Below are 20888 nucleotides of genomic sequence, written 5' to 3'. Positions count from 1 at the left end.
ATGGTAAAATTTGGTTGCCCAGAGAAGTTCATCAGTATTGCATTCCAGTTTCAAGACAACATGCTTGCATGGGTTCTCAATTATGAATGATGCTCTTGTGCTTTCAAAGTCACCAACTAAGAGAATCAGGATGTGTGCTTGCTCTCATGCTTTTTAGTATGATATTTTCAGCAATGTTGTCAGACCCCTTCAACAAGGACAAAAATGACATCAAGTTTCAGCTACCACACTGACAGTCATTTTTTTTTAACTTGAAAAAGCTACAAGCTAAGGCTAAGGTAGAAGGGGAATTGGTATACAACTTTTTGTTTGCAGACGGTTGTGCATACAATGGAGCTCTGAGGTTGAGATGCAACAGAGTAGGGATCAGTTCTGTGCCATTTGTACTAATTTTGGCCTGGCAATTAATACAGAGAAAACAGAAGTTCTCTACTAACTAGTACTGTGTCATCCGTATATGGTTATAACAAATAGATAAATTTCAAATGTTGTGGATAAGTTCACTTACCTTGGCAGTATACTTTCAGGAACATATACTAGACGGTGAGTTTGATGCATGCATTTCCAGCACTAACTCAGTGTTTGGTAGGCTGTGAAGGAAAGTGTTGAAGAGAAGAGGTATTAGGCTGCCTGCTGAACTGAAGGTCTACAGAGTTATTGTGCTGATCTCATTGTTGTATGCCAATGAAACCTAGACAGTATACCCCACCAGGAAACTGAATCACTTCCATTTGAATTGTCTTTGGGAGATTCTGAAGATCAGCTGGCAAGATAAGTGCTGGACACTAAGGTACTTTCTCAAGCTGAAAGGCCAAGCATTCAAACTCTATTACAGAGAGCACAACCCTAATTGGCTGGCCATGTTGTTTGATTGCCAAATATAAATTTGCATGAAAGGCTATTTTATGGGGAAAGCAGAAGGAAATTGCTTACATAGAGGTAAAAAGAAGCAGTACAAAAACACTCTCAAAGTCTCCAAATATTACAAATGAAAAACTTTGGAATCAATTGTGAGATATGGGAGACACTGGAGACTCCCAGTGTGTTGTGCCCCCATCAAAGAAAGCATTGTGTTTTCTGAGCTAAACAGAATTGCAGCAGCTCAAAAGAAAGAGAAGATGTGAAAATTTTGAGACAGCTCCACTCTAAATATCCATATGGTCTACTTGTGCCTAATTTGTGGCAGAGCCTTCTGAACTCATATTGGTCTGATCAGCCACAGTCAGGCACACTGTACCTTAATTCCAATATAGTGACATAATTTTGGCTCTCTTTGAACATGAAGGACAACACGTATATCATACTATTTCCTATCTTCCCCATTAGAATGTGAACTTCTTGAGAACAGGGACTGTCTTAATTTCCTATTTGCATCTTTGGTACTTATTAGCACACTGTTTTGCATATAATCACTGCTTAATAAATGCCTTATCCATTTTAAAAAAAAGGTTATATTACTTTTGGTGACTGGAACTTAAGTCCATTAGAGTAATCTTGATATTTTGCTTGTATCACTTCTTTTAGTCCTTTATTAGACATCTATTCTCACTGCCAGTCATCTATAGGCAACATAAAAAAGATATTATAAAATAACACAAGGTTTACTTATGTGGCTAGCATATCATCTTCTGTCAGTTCAAAACTCTTAGCTGCACTTCCACTTGATTGTATACTACCTCCCTGTATACCACATATTTTCTTTTGTTATCAGAGTTTTGATGTCATGTGGTGTATGTGAAAGAATATCTAAATCCACATTAGCCTTACTTAGTCTGTAGTATATGCTGAAGTCATAATTGTCTAATGCTCCCTGCCTCTGTCAGGTAGTAATCAGCTTGGCATTGGATTAAATATGTTAGTATGTTATCATCAGTCCACACTTACAAATTTTAATTCAAAGAAATAGTCTTCGAACTTGTCAAGGGCAACTCACTTCAAAGATAAGAATTTAAGCTTGTAAAATTGGTAATAACTCATATTGTTTATTAAAAATAATAAAAAATAAAGCAACTCTTCTGACTAATGCAAATATTATCTTGGCAAGTAGGGCTCCCCAAACTTCCAGTATGACACCAAAGTGAAGGACAAAGAAAAAAATTACTTCTGCCTTTATAGGCCCAAAGGTATATATGTAAAAGAATTGATTAAGTCTCTGAAGGTTTCTTTTTCCCCCCCTCATACAAAGTTTGCCCATTGATCTCTAAAGGGCTTTATTCTTTTCATAAACAACTATACTTGTCATTATGGTTCTGAATCTATTTAGTTAAGAATGAGACCATTCAGTGGTTTCTCGGTAGTAGCATTGTTCTTAATACATTCATACTAATAATTACCAAATACCCAAAAATTATATTTTCTCTAAAATTTTGTGGCCTTGGCCAATTATAAAATATTTCTACATTCTGTGGATCAGAGCTCACCTTTCGATGGAATGCAACATGAACAACATAACTGAACAAAAGTTGGGCAAGCCTGCCAACTATTTATTGAAAGGTTTAAGCTAGCTGATCTAGCACTTTTCATCAGTCTCACTCTTCCTCCCAGTGTATTTTAAAATAAAACGATACTGTCAATGATTTCAGGCACTTCATGTCTCCAACTGTTTTCTTGGTTAGCCAGTGAAAACAGGTAAATTCCTCTGAGCTACCATGGCATACATACTGGTGCAATCCAGCTAGACATCTCTTACTTTTAACATTCTCATCCATTGGGATCTGATAATATCTCCTAGGTAAGTGTAAGATAAAGATACACAGGCTATCTAGCTGACAATCCAGGGTATCTTAAAACTCTAGCCTAGTGTCCTAGTTCAATTTAGTTCTTTAAGTCCAATTTGTTCTTTTATTCAAAGTCGGTAATTTACACAAATTCATACTATTTTCACAGCATTTATGAATTAAAAAGGCATAGAGGTTGTTGAATTATAAGAAAAGCAATGATCTAGAAGCATCAGTAAGAAGAAAGGTTTTTCAGCTCTGAGTCAGATCTGAGACATAGGCCAAGAAAATGAGACAGTCATTTCACATGTAACACATGAGGGAATATGATGAAAGTTCTTTTTAATAACATTGTTACAAATACATATATTTTTATTGCCAAAAAACTCCATTCCCCCTGAATTATAGATATATAATAGGTATTATAGTAAAGACTCAAAGCCACTATTGGACAGTAGCCCCCAGGGCACTTATCAAACCTTTCCTAGGGTGTAAAAATGATTTATCTGGGCTCTGCTTTTTACCATACCAGAGAATTGAGGGTAAGGCTATATTTTCTATATGGAATGTTAGCTATTACTGAGTCCTTAGGGGAAATACACATTTCAGTCAGTAGAATATAAGCTTCTTAAAGGCAGGGACTATTTCAGTCATTTATTTTTATTCTTATTACCTAGCCTATTTTTCAGTATGTAGTAAGGGCTTTGGGGTCAGTGCTATGAGGTAGAAGTAATGGATGAATAAAAGATCATGGATTCCAAAAAGTATGTTAATAATAAACTAGCCTTCCCAAACAGTGTACTGGAACTCTCCAGGCAGTGATGTATTGAAGTTAACTGGATTATTTGCCATTAGTAGAAATTGACCAAGTATCTGACTGTGAATCCATTAGAATCAACAATATTGTTCAGGCACAGCCTAGCAATAAGAAAAATGAAGAACTTAGATATTTAATTCATTATCGGCTACAAGGGCTCTTTAAGGTTATGTATATAAGACTACAGATTCCTGCTATTTATATCTATTTGATAAGACCTCATACACTAAATTTGTAAATATCATCTTCTGGCTGGGGTTTGATTTTTGTAATTTTCTAATCTTCCTCCTTGATGCTCAGTATTAATTTGTATGTGCTATACTTTATTTGAAACATTATGGTAGCTGCAAAGTGTTAGCTATGGCTTGTGTAAAGTTCCCTGTTCACTCTGTCCGAGTCCTCCAGAAGGGAAAGATCATAACACTCTAACATTCATTTAACCAAAACAAACAAAATTCAGATTGTGGCCAAGCACTTAGTCTTAAATATAGTTTGTGGCTGAAACCTTGCTCTCCTTAAAACCTTTTTCAGGTCCAATTTTTAGAGAGCTTTAATTAATCTCAGCATGAAAAAGAAGTATTTTATTTTGTGTTTTCATTGAATTTAGAATGTATGAAAGGTAGTAGATTGATAGCATTTGAGATCGCTAGCCTCTATTAAGTCTTACAATAGGTAGCAGTCATGCAAGTTTCATCACCTCAAAAACATGCTTGAATATTATTTAGTTTAGTTCTTTCCCCAAGTCTGTTTAACTCCTGTCTTATGCTGAGAAAACAAGTTAATGACATTGTACTACTAGGACTATAATTGAAGTGGACTGAGAACTAATTAGCTCTTCAAATACAGTCCCTGAAACCCCTTTGGCAAAAAGCCTTATTAAAATACTAGAGAATAACTTGTTAGGAGTAGGGTGTACTTTCGATTGGGCTACTTTCAATATAGATTTTAAATAATTAGGATAGAAATGAGATACTTACTACCAACTGATTTCACCTAAACTGGTTTAGTGGAGCATTAGATAGGGAGTCATGAGACAAACTTTATTTTTTCTTTCATTAAGACTGCTGCTAGCCTCTTCCAAACATTCAATAAAAGTATTACGTAGTTCCCAGTTTCTTTTATTTTAAAATTGGAAGAATGAAAGGAACAATGAGACAGTTGTTTAGAAGCAATTGTTTTGGGATCACAGGATGAAAATTGTCAGAACACCTGCCAATCATAACAGGTGGTTTAGCCTGTTTTTATTACTCCAGTGACTGAATAAATTTAAAAAACACATAAAATGGAATTGAATATTTTAATAATGCATCCTGCTACCTTCCAAATTTTGGTATGATTAAGGTCTATCTTGGATTTACAATTAAAGGGCTAGTTACTGAAAGAATTAGAAAAAAAATAAATCTGTATTACTTAAGCAGAGTTACATATTATAGACTACTCATGTGCTTATTTCATAGTCCCAATGCATCAAATAATATCCAACTAACATCACTTTAACTTAATTAGAAACTAATCTAAAAAAAGTTTTGCTTTCCCATTTGTCCTAAGATATTGCAAATTGTGTGTGCATGTATATATATTTTACATACACACACAAATATATATAATGTCATATTTAATTAAATTATTGTAATTAGATAGAATTCTATTGATGCTTCACAAGTTTTGCAGAGTATAACATAAAAAAATAATGAGGGTCAAGAATAGCAATGTCAGTGTGAGAAAGCCTTGGAAATTTAGAAAATGTTAGATCTGCATCCTCTTTATAAACACCAAATTCCATTTATTTTGTTTTCTTTATTACAGTTCAAAAGGTCACAGGATTTAGAATTAGAAATCTTTGAGATAATCTAGTAAAATCTCTGAATTCTTAAGATTGGGGAAAAAAAATAAAACATCCAGTCCAGTTTAGGTGACTTGCCCAAGGTCAAGTTCACATAGGTAGAGCCAGGATTTAAATTCAAGTTCCCCAAATCCATGTCCAGAACCTCTATACTAAGGTAATGCTGCTTCTCATGTTAACCACATTTGCCTACTAAAACTATTGGTAAGATGACCTAGGCAGGATCATAAATTAATATATAAGAAAGAGAATATTACAAGTTTGATAAGATATCCTAATTATAGCAGTGCAACAAAAGAGAACAATTTTGTTATTGTTCATATGGAATGTTTATTTTCATCTGAACTATGGAATATTTCAAATTTAGTCCATGATACATAGAATTTACAGATGGCACCAAAGGCTGGCTTCATCTTCATCAGCAAACTGAAAACAATCTGTGTTATCTGCTTTTCAGAAACAGTAAAATATATACAGTGAACTACTCGTTCTAATAAGAAACTACATGCACCCTTAGGAAGTAGTAACAAGTTGAGGAAATTAAAGCAAACACAGAATGTAAAAACATGAATGTAAGAATCGTGGGTGGTTTATATAGATTTTTCATTGGAAAAGGTAAAACATCATATCAGGCTTAAAGTAATTAATGATAGGGATGAGAAAGAAGGAAGGAAACAAGCATTTGCAAATATTATGGGCCAGGCATGGTACTAGACAGTTTTGAAATGTCATCTGATATGATTGTCACATAAACCTTGGGATATAGGTGGTATTATTATCATCATTTTATACTTGAGGAAGCTAAGGTAAATAGAGCTAAAGTGAGTTGTCCAGGGTCACACAACTAGTAAGTATTTGAAGCCAGATTTCTGAGGCAAAATCTTCTTGATTGCAGGCCCAAGACCCACCATCTGCCAGAATTAGACCTGTGATTTCCTTTAGGCAACTCGGAGATATAAAAACTCCTTTTAGTAAGATGGGTCACACAGACCCTATACGTTATTGTGGGGACTTGAACCCAGTTCTTCATGGTTTCCAAACCAGTTCTTTGCTTATTACATGGTTTTGCCCCCTCTTTCTTGATGATAATTTTTATTCAAGTATCTAATTATTCGAAGTGGTTGATATAATTATTTTAATTCAATTATTAAAAATTAACAATGATTTGCACATTCTGAAAATTAGAGTTCTTTTTTTTCTTGCCAAATGTATGACCCTAAAGATATTTTACAAAGCAATTCCTAAAATATACTATGTGAGATATGTCTCTATGAGTAAGGTATTTACTCATCTAATGGTGCTGGTTGAGGTTAACTAAAGGATATGTGGATATACATATATAGGTATATAGATATAGATATAGATATAGATATAGATATAGATATAGATATAGATATAGATATAGATGTAGATGTAGACGTAGACGTAGACGTAGACGTAGACGTAGACGTAGACGTAGACGTAGACGTAGACGTAGACATAGACATAGATATAGATATAGATATAGATATAGATATAGATATAGCTATAGATATAGATATAGATATAGATATAGATATAGATATAGATATAGACATAGATATAGATATAGATATAGATAGTATATAGATAAGTAAAGGAGAGAGAGAGAGAGAGAGAGAGAGAGAGAGAGAGAGAGAGAGAGAGAGATGTTGTATGTGTATGTGTCTACATAGTAAAAGATTCCAGACTCACTAGGTACACACTGAATATGATTTGATTTTCTTCCTTTTACTGGGCTAACTTTCTCTAATAGGGTTATAAAGTGATTCCTTTTAGATTGGTAATCTCCCTCTGCTTATCCCCTCTCCTGTTCATCACTTTTAGCTGGCTTTGGAATAATGCTGGTTAGTAAGACCAAAAGATAAGTGATTCTTCAAGGAGGCATCACTCTGTTGCTTCTCTTTTTAAAATACAGTATTTTATTTTTCCCCAGTTACATCTAAAAACAATTTCAACATTCATTTTTAAAACATTGAGTACCAAATTCTCTCCCTTCCTCCCCCACATTGAAAAGGCAAGCAATTCAATACAGGTTATACATGTGTAGTCATGCAAAAAATTCCATGATAGCTATGTTGTGAAAGAAAACACAAACCAAATTTAAAAAACCCTCAAGAAAAATAAAGTAAAACAAAACAAACAAACTGCTTCTGTACTCAGACCCCATATGTTCATTCTCTTGGGATAGATAGTATTTTTCATCATAAGCCCTTCACAGTTTTCTTAAATCATAGTATTGAAGAGAATAGCTAAGTGATTTACAGCTGATAGTCTTACAATATCGCTGTTACTTTGTACATTGTACATCTCACTCTGCATCAGCTTATGCAGTCTTTCCAATTTTTTTTTTCCGAGAGCATCCTCCTCACCATTTTCTATAGTACAATAGAATTCCAAAATAATCACATACCACAATTTGTTCAGCCTTTTCCCAATTGATGGGCTTACCATCAATTTCCAGTTCTTTGCCACAAGAAAAAAAGCTGCTATAAATAATTTTGTATGTATAAGTCCCTCTCCATTTTTTTTATCTCTTTTGGGATATAAACATAGTAGTGGTATTGCTAGGTGAAAGGGTATGCATGGTTTTGTACCCCTTAGGGCATAATTCCAAACTGCTCTCCAGAATGGTTGAATGAGTTCACAACTCTACCAACAATACATTAATATCCCACTCTTCCCACATAATTCCCCTACAAAATCCTTCTGACCAGTTGTTCAACCCCTTTACAGTCTGAGGGCTGAGATTTCCAGAAGCAGTCACTGCCAGTACTGATTCAGTCACTTCCAAGGCCTGCTTCTGCTTTGCTGGGATTTGGTCTGTGCTGCTGCAGCTTTTAATAGACTCTACTTCTCTTTTACTGGGGTGTGTCAGACCTTTCATGCTGACCTTCCAAGTTGTCTTTGGCATCTGTGGTCTGAGAAGTCTGGAAACCATCACTGTTGCAACTGATTCAGTCACCCCTAGGCCTACTCTGTATTTCCTGGGCCCTGTCTGTGCTGGTGCAGCCTGCACTGGAATGCTCCTCTGTCACCTCAGTGCAATAGACATTTCCTGCTGACCTTCTAAGTTGTCTTGGGCTGGAAAACAGTTTTACTCCAACTTTTTAAAGGTATTTGGAAGAGTATAGGGAAGAGCTCAGGCGAGTCATTGAATTTACTCTGCCATCTTGGCTCTGCTTCTCTTTTGCTTCTCAATGACTTTGTGACAGTCTTAATGTGTCTCTAACTTTGCCCTGAGCAATTATTCTCCCCTCCCTCCCCAAACCTCTATAGTTTTAGGTAACATTAAATACACAACCAAGTTAAATGTTTGCTATTTTCTTAATATAAAACAAGAAATGAACAGAAGTAAAGAAAGAAGAGAGAGTGCAAGATTAATGGGACAGTTCATAGATCATTAGATTACTCTAACTTCTTCATTTTGCTGAGATAAATTGGGGTAACTCCTTGCATCTCTACTTAAAAGTAACAGGTAGGGCATTTTATTAACCAGTGTAATCATTTGTGCCAGTATCAATGACTTATGCTGACTGTATTTTTCAGTGTATCAATCACTCTTCTAAGAGTCTTTGTAGGGATGACTACAGGGGCATGTCAATGTGTTCAAACCTACTTTCAAGGTTGAGGACTAACTCTCAAACTGACTTGCATCTCTTATTGCATGTTTCTCTCATAAGACTGAAAATAACAACCCTATCAATTCCAGTACCACATTGTCAATGCTAGTGGAGTTGGGAGAAGTGTCTGTCATCTCCATAGCAATATGGAGTAACCATTGATAGATTATGTGCAATATTGCAATGGTTCAGACTTTAAGAAAAGATTTTCTTAGATTATAAGACAGATCTTCATTTTTTTTTCTTTCACTGCACACCACAGTAGCAGGAAATGCTCATATATTACCTGAGCCAATCATTAGCTTTGTTAAGTTCTTAATCTTAGTGCTAACTGATGCTTCATGAGACAAATAGCCTTTGAGTTTTGCAGTTGCGTATACATTTAAACCAGAGAAAATCCCTTGGGATATTGTAGTTGAATTTTCTGTCACTCTGAAACTAGGGCATTAGCAAGCCTAAGGTGATAATTTTATGGCTATTCACTTCCATGTGACAGATTCTACCAAGGCAGAATCAATCTAAAGGCTTTAGAGGAAAAAGAGTGAATTCATAAAGGGATTATGTAGCACTTTTAATGATATCTTAACAGAATTGAGAGTTCATAGAAAAATCAACAGACACTTGAGTCTTAACAAAGGATTAAATTAATTATGAGGTCTTGTGGTACAGAGGAAAAAACACTACCTGCCTTTGCAGGGAAAGGATGTGTATGTATTCCAGCCCTGGCTGTGATATTTCCCACCTATGTGACCTTTGGCAAGCCACTTAAAAACTGAAATTCAGTTTCCTGGTCTGTAAAATGAAGAGGTTTGATTAAGCCTTTGAGTTACCTGCCAACTTAAAATCTGAGCTTGTAAAAGTAAATTTAGTAACTGTGTAGTTTTATAGGAAAAGACGTGTTTAATGACACTAGAAGTACAACTTATTGTTGTCTTAATAATTGGAATTTCATCTCAATTTTTCCATGCAAACTAAATTTACGAGAGGTATATGTGACCATATTCAATTATTTTAGGCATATGAGTTCCTCTATATAATAAGAAAAAAACACAAGTACCTGAAAAATTCTGCCAACAAAAGTCACTTTCTCTACATCTTTTTTATTTCAAAATTTAACAAAAAATATAGTTAAAATAATAAAAAGGAGAGAGTAATAAAGGAGATAAAAATATTTTCATGACCTTAAAAGTATAATGGAAAGTGTCCAGGAAGGCAAGTTGCCTTTTCTTGAAGCTAAATTAATGATTTCAAAATGGAAATTGCTAATATAGCCAATTTTGAAAAGGGCTATAAATTGAAAAGCTATGCATTTTAATCATGGTGCTGCCAGTAACTGATTATATGATACCAAACTAGTCATTCATCTGTAAACCTCTATTTTATCATCTTTGGGTATCAGACAATCATAATTTTCACAGAGCTAGGGTTAATGTTGGAAGTTATTAAAGTATATAGAATTCTCATCAGAATTCTTTCTTCTTCAGCTACCTAGCAGTTTCCCCTATCTCTCAATTGGTTTTCTCCAGCCTTATTTGTTTACAAATACCAGAGTACTACTAAGAAATGGAGTCATCACAGTTCCAACCACTTTCACATACTAAATATATTTCCAAAGTTAAAATATAGTGAGCTCAGGGTCAGATACATGTAGGAATAGTGATCTGCCTGAGCTCAATTAGCCTAGGAAATCCCCCATAGGGTAAAGAAGGTAGCTGCTGTAGAGTAGAAAGAACACTGAATTTGGAATTAGATGACCTGAATTTGAATCTTAGCCTGGCTGCTTACAACCAGGATACCTTTGAGCTGATCATTTCTTTTCTCGTAACTTAATTTTCCCATCTCTATAACAGAGGTTGCTCTAGATCAGTGGTTCTCAATTATTTTCTTTTGTCTTAGCACCTTTTTATACACTGAAAAATATCAATACATTCCCCCTCTACACACACACTCACAAGCATTTGTTTGCATAGGCCATGTCTTTCAATGCTATATTAGAAATTAAAACATCTTATATTATTATGAAATTAGTTTTGACCTTGAGTACCCCAGGAAAATATCTCTAAACCATACTTAGAGTTCTACTGTTCTAGATTATATCATATATCTTTTCCATCTGTAAATCATTAAGGGTTAATGTTCTATATCTAGATGTTTTCATACAAAGGAGAGGACCACATCAAGCTTAAGTGGATTAAAATTATAACATAAAATTGTTATTGAGCTGTGGTGGTTACTCCTGAGAATAATGGGATGAATAAAAGCCATGAGAAACATTTTTATGGTATTAGGAGAGAAAAGAGTACCACTCTGGAAGTTATTACTGAGCCTGTTTTGCTATTGCCACTTTCTTTAGTCTCAGCCACCTAACACAGGATTAACTCTACAGCAGGATACCATGATTCCAGCACTAGAGTAACAGTGTCTTAAAATCCTTAAGCCAGTGATCTGAGGATCTTCCTACTATGTGTGTATATGGAAAATCTTTGAGAAACACTCTGTGAAAATGGCCTGTCATAGCCTCCTAATTGCACTTCCTGGTTTTTTTTAAGTTCATTCTTCAGAAAGTTGCTGCAAAATATTACTAAAATATGTTTTAATATATGATTTATCTACAAAAATAGAATAAAAAAAAAAACAAGATTGCCAAGTGAAGGAAGCATTCAACTCAGCCCTCCTAACTTTCCCCTCCAAAAAAACTTTAAAAATAACACTCCAGATTGAATTTTGGAGTAGCAGAGCCAACAAAAGGTCGAAGTAAGTCATTCCTCCAGTCCAACACAATATGGGAGGTCAAAAGAATAGATCTTTGACATGAGGGAGAAGGCCAGAGACCATGTAAATAAAACACCAATGGTGGGAATAGATGGTGGTGACAGAAGCAGTAACAGCTTCATGATTTCTCAAGAAAGAAAAAGTAAGTGGTCCTGGTAACTGTTCTGAAAGGAATTACAGGGGACCCCTGCATTAGCACTGGATGCAGAAACAGATGCTGTTTGGCAACTCCATTACCTATATACATTTCTTGGTCCCAGTTCCAGGCGAGAGAAGAACACTTTTGGTCAAGAGCAAGCAGGGCCCCTGAGGAACAGAACTGCTTTTGTTCACAAAGGATCATGGATGCTGAGCAGCAGTACCAATTCTGTTCCCAGAGGAGCAGAAGCTCTGATGAGCAGTATTGATTACAATTCCAAAGAATCAGAAGACCCTTCTGGATAAGGACCAGAATGCAGAACACCTGAAAGAGATCCCAAAATTAAACCATGTGGTAATATTATAGCCAAATTCCAGACCCCCAGTTCAAAAAGAAAATATTTCAAGCAGTGAGAATTAAACCATTCAAATACTGTGGAGCCACAGTCAAGATCACATAAGATTTAGCAGCTACTACGTTAAAGAAGAAGAACGATTAGGATGTGACATTCTTGGAGGCAAAAGAGCTGGGATTACAACCAAGAAAAGCCTACCTAGCAAAAATGAGTATAATCCTTCAATGTAAAAAAAGTGTATATTTAATGAAATTAGGACTTCCAAGCACTCCTGATGAAAAGACAAAAGCTGAATAGAAAATTTGACTTTCAATACAAAACTCAGGGAAGGATGAAAAGGTAAATATGAAAGAGAAATCATAAGGGACTCAGAAAGGTTAAACTGATTACATTTCTATATGGGAAGATGATACATATAATTTCTAAGAACTTTGTCATTATTAGGGCAGTTAGAAGGATTCTACACGCAGAGAGTGTGTGGGAATGATAATGTAAAAATGAAAGAGGAATGAAAAAATGAAAGAGGAATTCTTTGAGAGAAAGGGGAAGAGAGAGGGAAAATGTTGAAAATTATGTCATATAAATGAGATGCACAAGGAAGAACTTTAATAGTGTAGGGAAAATGATGTGGTTGGGGGCAATGTTTGAACCTCACTGTCATCTAAATAGGATGAAATAGAGAATCGTTATAGATAGATAGATAGAATGATAGCTAGATTATATATATATATATATATGTGTGTGTGTGTGTGTGTGTGTGTAGACACACACACATATAAATATACATATACATAAATTAGTAATCAAAATCTATTTTACCCAATAGGGAAATGAGTGAGGAAGGGGATAAGAAAAAGGAGGGGTAATAAAAGAATGCATAAAGTAAGGCTGTGGTGAGAAACAAAACAAACTTTAAGGGAGAGTCAGGAGAAAAAGAGAGAAAGAAGGAAAAACAGTGGAAAATGTGATGGAAGGAAATGCACTGTTAATTCTGAAGGTGAATGGAATGAACTCACCCATAAAACAGAAGCACTCTAGTACCTGATCTACTTGCCACAATCAACCTTAAAAAATAAACAATAGGTATTACAAAGGAAAGGAAAGGAAATGTGGAAAAAATAATAAACATTTCTACAGTGGTACCTTAAATTTTAAGTATAATCATGTTTCTAACTCACTCATTTCGCAGATCCCTTTGACATACCCCAACCAACACCTTGGGAATTTCTTACGCCTTCCATACATTTCTACTACTATCTCTTTCTGCTAATTATGATTATATCTTATTTCTTCTTCTACCACAAGAATAGAGTGGAAGAACAACAAAGTGTTCTTCCAAATGGACTCACATCATATGAGTTATAAATATGATTATAGTGAAAATGTTTCCATGAATTACATTGCTCTCTTCCAATAAATTCTAGGAATTATATTTTTATGACACGAAAATAAATATAGAAACCTAAAGAAATAATAACTATCAAAAAAATGGAGAAAACAGTGATAATTGGGGGGAAATATAATATGGTATTACTGTCTTCTTTCCATGTCACCAGTAAAAAGTTAATGAATCTAACAATGCTTTAAATCTCATGTCATCCCACCTCCACTTGCATGAAAGAAATCAGTATGTCTTTAAAAAGGTCAAAGCTGTTTTGAATACTAATTTATTAAAAAATCAAAATGAAAATTTCCAAAAAAAACCCAAATACTGATAGGATCAAAAAATTAGTTATTGCTTTTGTCATTAGTACTATCACTCAAAAAAATTATTCAATTTTAATTAAAACAAATACTGATAATAATAAATAACAAAAGTTTAATAAGATCCGATTGCATAGTAGGAGCTAGAAATTCAATGACTTCCCTACATCCACTCCCCTAAAATGATCAGTTCCTGAGACCAAGGAACAAATACTCTACTTAGAAAGAACACAATTTATAGAAATATACAGCCTCTAGAAGATGCAAACTTAGGCTGGCTATCAGTTTGCCATACATTTTGGCAGTCAATTGTCTCACAATTGCATGTTTCTATGTATGAAAGAATACTAAATCAAGTTTAAACATCTTAAAAGTAGATTGCTAATAATAATAATACATAAACTATACATATCATATAAACATATGCATATTATACACACACAATGAGAGTGTGTTTTAAAGAAGAAAACTACTAACAAGGAATTCAAGAAAGTATTCCCAAAAGAATTGGTTTCTGAGTTTAATTCCAAAACATTCTAGGGATTCTGAGGCATAAAGGTAAAGGGAGAGTAAAGTTTAGGCATGGCCTCTACAAAGGCAAAGTGATTGGAGACTAGAAATGTGCCAAATCCATGCCTACATTTTAAGGGGGAAAAGGGGACAAAATATTACATTAATTAGTGTATGAATGAAAGGAGTTATCAGTTAACACATTTCATGGATGATTCTTTCAACTACAAAATTAATTCCTGAAGGCATGAAGCCATCTGATGATGTATACTTAAGCTGGCCACCAGTTTACCACACATATTTGTCTATCAATTGACTAAAAAGTTCACATTTCTAAGTTTCTTTGTGAAAAAATAAAAAAAAAATCAAAATTTAAATATCTTGATGAAAGCAGGCTGCTAATAATAGTCAATCTAATTTTCCATGGACCATTTTATATCAGACTAATGTAGACTACTAAGAACAAAATTGTGTAGCTAATAGATCAAAATTTAATGTGTCTTTTGAACATATTTCCAATTTCCAAAGGCATACAATGGGCACATTTATTTCTTAATCTAAATTAATAGATCATCAGATTAACAAATTTATGTCAATAGATAATTAATAGTAAACATTTACATAATGGTTTAAGATTAGCAAACTACTTTAAAAAGTTCATCTCAATTGTTCCTAATAAAAACACTACAAGAGAAGTATTGTTTCCCTCATCTTCCAAATGAAAAAACTCAGACATTAGCTTTTGAAGAGGCTTACCCAGAATAGCAGAGTTGCTAAATGTCTATAGCAAGATTTGATCTCAGGTATTCCTGACTACAGGTTCAGTGCTCTATCCCTTACACTTCATAGCAGAAGAGCAAGGATAGGTCAAAAAGAAAACATTCAGTGAGTTCAAATCACTTTCCCTGACTATGTGTGTGTGTGTGTGTGTGTGCGTGTGTGTGTGTATATATACACCACACACACATATATATATAAATAATTTTTTAAATTTTATTTTAACTATTTTCCAATTATGTCTTTAAAAATTAACATTCTTTTTCTTCAAAATTATTAATTTCAAATGTTTTTCTACTCCCCCATCCCTTGAAAAGGAAAGCAATGTGATTTATCATGTGAAGTCATGCAAAAGATATTAGCCATGTTGCAAAAGAAAAATGCCAAAAAGACAAGAAAATTTTAAAAATGAAAAAAATGAAAAATAAAGTGAAAAAAGCATGCTTCAATGAACATTCATGATTTTGAGTTCTCTCTCTGGATGTGGATAGAATTTTTTCTTCATACATCCTTTGGAATTGTCTTGAATCATTGCTTACATCAGAGTAGCTAAGTCTTTCTATTGATCATTGTTATAAGACTGCTGTTACTGTGTACAATGTTCTCCTGGTTCTAATTACTTCCCTAGTATCAGTTCATATTAGACTTCTAAGGTTTTTCTGAAACCATCCTGCTCATCATTTCAGACAATATACTTTAGGTGAGAGTATGGCAGCCTAATATTAGCTTTTGGAAGAAGTTTATAACTTATCAGTGGCAATTTAGGAAATTTTAAATGGTGCTTCCAAAAAAAAAAACACATTGTTATTGGATGAAATACTCTCCTTTGAAATATTCACCTTTTTTGACTTCTCCCTACCTAAATGGTTCTACTCATTTTTGTCCTGGAGTTTAATTAATTTCTACCTCTATATTTTAGCTCCTGTCTTATTTGTTCCTTAAATGTTCTCCCTTTATCTTCCTTTTTCCAGAATTTGAATCCTACCAACCCTCCTAAACCCAGAATGAGTGTTTTCTCCCCTCTAAAACCACCTCCATCCACACCAGTAGTCAATGAACTTTCCAAGCTCTAAACTCCCATAACTTATTGTCTTTACCATTTGTTTGGCATTAATACTGGCTTCTATTTCTATTTTTCCATACGTTATGATAAGGAAATGGACCAAACTTGGCACTTCATTGGTGCCTGAAGAAGATTCCTTTTCAAAGGCTGATTAGTAACTTCTCTTGAATTTATACTCTTAGGGTGTTGCCTAGAGGGCTGACAGGTTATATAACTTGCTGATAGTGTAACAACAATTCAGTCAGTTAGCCAAAATTTATTAAGTATCACTGTGCTAAATACTGGAGAAAGAGAGGCAAAAGAAAGGCCTTGTTATCAAGCAGCTTACAGTGCAATGGTCTATACAGTCCAATATGGTCTAATGATACATCAGAGGTGGTAATTGAACCTAGGACTCCTTGGCTTCAAAACCAGCTCTCTATCCACTACTTTATGTTACTTTTTTTAAAACAAATATAAATTATTTTAAATTAGTGAGAGATCAAATTAAGCATATTTAACAAGTCTAAAGATGGGCCCAAGTGTCAAGGAGCCCACTTGAAATTCTCCCTCTCTCATTCTAGCCAGTTTGAAGTTCAGTTCTCCAAAAGTGTCAACAGAAGGCTCTTCCCTTACACCAGCACCCAATTCTCAATTCTTACCAAGTACTGGACTTCCTTCCAGGATGGTAATCGACAACACCACTCCCATTTCTATACCCAGAATTTTGTTATACTCTTACATACCACCTAGTTCCAAAAACCGGGGGCATGACTATTCATACTACTTGGAGCAATAAGCTAATAATTCAATCTTTTTTTCTATCTGCCCTGCCACTGTGTTCTGAAGTCAACTGGGATTACCATCTACCCTGTTCATATAGGCATCAGACCTTCTGGAATTGCCAGGCATTGCCTGCTGCTTAAACATACAATATGTGTTGCATCTCCTCATAAGAACATTAAGTCCTAGAGACAAGGCTTTTCTCCCTTTTTCTGTTTGAATATGCAGGACTTATAATAATGCTCCTTACTTTAGCTTAATAACATTATTTTAGCTTGATTTTTGATGCTAAGAAACTGAAGACTCTAAGAGACACAAAGTATAATCAAATAAAATTGACCTTAATAATTTGGAAAAATGAACAAAAATATATAAGCTCATATGAGAAAATGAAGCAATACGTATATGTAGGTACGTATGTTTACATATGTGTGTGTGTATGTGTGTGTAAATGGGAAATAAATAAATGTAAACTGGAAAAAGCTAGTAATATATGTGGAAAGTAGAACCACAAGAATGCATGGAACATAGTGGAGACCATAATACCTATGTTTTTAAATAAGATACTCAGTAGACACTTAGGATGTCCTTAAGGGTAAATTAGAGAAATGCTAGCTAGAAGTTAGCACAATTAGTTGGATTCAGTACTAGTTAAAGTACCAGATAGAAAGACTGGTAATAAATTGTTCTATGTTAACCTGGAGGGAGGTATCTACTTAAATATCCCCCAGGAATCTGTCTTTCTTACTGTACTTATATACTTAAATACTTGAATCTACTTAAATACTCTTTTCAACTAGATTATGAAAACACAGAATACATCAAAATTTCACAGAAAATGAAGATGGAATAGATATCACATGTGAAGACATGATCTAGATTTGAAAAGTTATCAAAAGATTAAAATGAGATAAATCTAATTAGTTGGGAAAAATTTAAAGATGTGTTGTCAAAATATAAATTATTTATGTAGAGGATGACAGAAACATGCTTAAGTCATTCTTAATGTAAAACAACAACTGCAAGCATAATAACTTTTTTTAATTGACTGCAAGGTCTATATAAGTCAATAGTATGATACAGGAGCCAGAAGATCCAGTAATCTCTCAGGCTAAAATAACCAGAATTTATATACAAAAGGATATCAGAAATAGTACTGTTGTCTTATGCTCTAGTTATGCTACAGTCACATTATTTTGTTCAGCTGCGGTGGCTACATTTTATGAAAGATACTGGTGAGCCACAGTATATTCAGAGGGGGAATATTAGGATGGTCAAAAGACAAAAAAGCATTCTTTAAGGGAAAGGTTTAAGGAAGTAGGAATGTGTACTTTCATATACAGAAGAACTGAGAGTGGAGAATGGCAGCTACCTTTGAGTATTTTAAGAGCTGACAAGTGGAAAAGGGGTGGTTTGTTCTCCTTATTCCCTTATGACAGAAATGAGAAGAAAGGATTATGTTTCACTTTTTCACTTCAACATAAGAAAAACTACCAGTTAATTAAAAGTATTAAAAAATAAATGGGCAAGCTGAAATATCTTCAGTTTCCTATTCCTTTTAATTCAAAGAGTCTCCACTTTTTCTATTCCCTGAAAATTACAGGTCAATTTTCCAAAATATAAGTTCACCATTCCCTTTATTCATCTAAATTCTTAATATTTAAGCAATCTGGGTAGAGTAAATAATAGAAAGAAAGATAGATATGTAGCAATGCCCCCATTTATAGAGAGGCCTGTTGTTTTATGACTTGAAAGGAGGCAAAATAGAAATCTCTAGACTCATTACTCCCCACCTTTTTTCAAAGGAGACTTTAATTCCTGCCAGGAAGGAAACAGAAAGTTAAGGCTACAGTCCACTCAGCTCTCCTCAGAAAGAGGGAGTATAAGACTAGAATGACAGATAGATAGATAGATAGATAGATAGATAGATAGATAGATAGATAGACAGACAGATAGACAATAGAACAGCAGATAGATTGCTAGCCTGGAGTGAGGAAGACCTGAGTTCACATCTATCACTAATCACTTACTAACTGTGTGACCCTGGACAAGTCAGTTAAGGTCTATTTGCTCGAGTTTTCTCAACAATAATATGGGGATAACAATAGCATCTACCTTGAAGGATTGTTGTGAAAATCAAATGGGATAACATCTGTAAAGTACTTAGCACTATACCTGGCTAATAACAGGTGTTCTGTATATACTTATTACTTTTTTCCTCTTCCCTGGATTTAAAACTTTGAAATTATTTACATAGCTTTTCTCAGATTATCCTTGACATTTATTCAACTCTAAGATTCAATAAATTTATTATTGTAGGATCACCTATGGTTCTCAAATTGAGTACTAGCTGAGAACCTATTCTAGTCAGTTCTATCAAGTAAAAAAAAGCTTCAAATAGAAACCCAGTGATAGACTTCTATCTCAGGCCTAATTTAATTAAAAAAGGGACTCAAAATTGGAAGGTTGACCATTGGGGGAAAACTTATTTTTGGTCACAACAATTTAGGAAGACTACATATCTACCAAGTCATGGCTGGGAAATGAGCTCTGTCTATAGGGAGAAATCCACTCTGATGATGTTATTTATCTTTTGAATATTAAAATGAAGATTGGATATTAATAATTTAACAATTATATTGAAGTTGCAGCATTAGATTACAATTTGCTTGTGTTTTACTGATTTTTACATGTCTAACATATCTCAGTCCAGGTACACTTAAATAGAACAATTATAGAATGAACTGGAGAATGAGATTACCCTACTAGCCAATTTATATTGGATTAATTTATAATTACAATGATTTTTCATATTAATGCAGCATAGCAGTCAATAGCCAAATCCCACTGCTCTGTGGACTAGGCAAGTTTTATTTTTTAATCCATCAGTATTTGTATTTTATAATTATTTCTACAAAGTCCAAGGAGGGTAAGAACATGTTTAAATAATTTATTTTCATTAAGGTTCATAGATTATTAAATATGTTCATTACTAGAGTTGACTGGCAGACTTATGACCTTTGATCACATCTTTTTGTTTTCTTATTGCTTTTGTACTTTGACATCATAATTAGTTTAATTCTTTAATTAAAGTGTAATTTTAATTAATTTTTATAATACTGTAAGCCATTTTTCAAGTGTTAGTATGAGTTGCTCTAATTTAGGTCCACCTGGTAAGTAATCCCATTTCCCCTGTGGGTTAACTTAGTATTCTCTGCTTTGGTTAAAATTAAGCTAATAATTTGATTATGAGATGGAATACATCTTTTTTCCTTAAGTCATCAGTTATTGCTATAAATCTAATGATTATTATGTTGCATGCAAGTTAAATCCCTTTAAAGTCACTGTTGTAGCTAAAACCCAATTTATCTAACAAAAAATCTGGCTTGATGAGATATCATGCCCTTAATCCTGATGAAATTATGCATAATCACTTTATAGCAAATTCTTCACTTGCTTCCCTGGCTCTTGTGCACCTCTTAAAAAATCACTGGAGCCCTTATTAACTTAATAGTGCACTGCATGTAAATCAGCTTCATAGGGGTACAGAAGAATTATATGGAGACAGAGAGCAAAATGCCCTTTGAAAAGACCTGGTATAAGGTATAAAAATATTTATGATTTTATCCTACTCATGGAAGCAACGAGCACACATTACAGAAGAAATTTACCCATAGTTTTATAAAAAGATAATCCTGGCAGAGCCAAGATATAAGAGTGAAAGCAGTGACTTGCTTGAGCTCTCCTCCAAACCCCTCCAAATACCTGTAAAAAAAAATGTCTCTAAA

This window comes from Phascolarctos cinereus, unplaced genomic scaffold, assembly GCF_003287225.1.
Source record: "Phascolarctos cinereus isolate Bilbo 61053 unplaced genomic scaffold, phaCin_HiC Scaffold_4;HRSCAF=312, whole genome shotgun sequence".
Classification (NCBI taxonomy): domain Eukaryota; kingdom Metazoa; phylum Chordata; class Mammalia; order Diprotodontia; family Phascolarctidae; genus Phascolarctos; species Phascolarctos cinereus.
Note: the sequence above shows the minus strand (reverse complement) of the source record.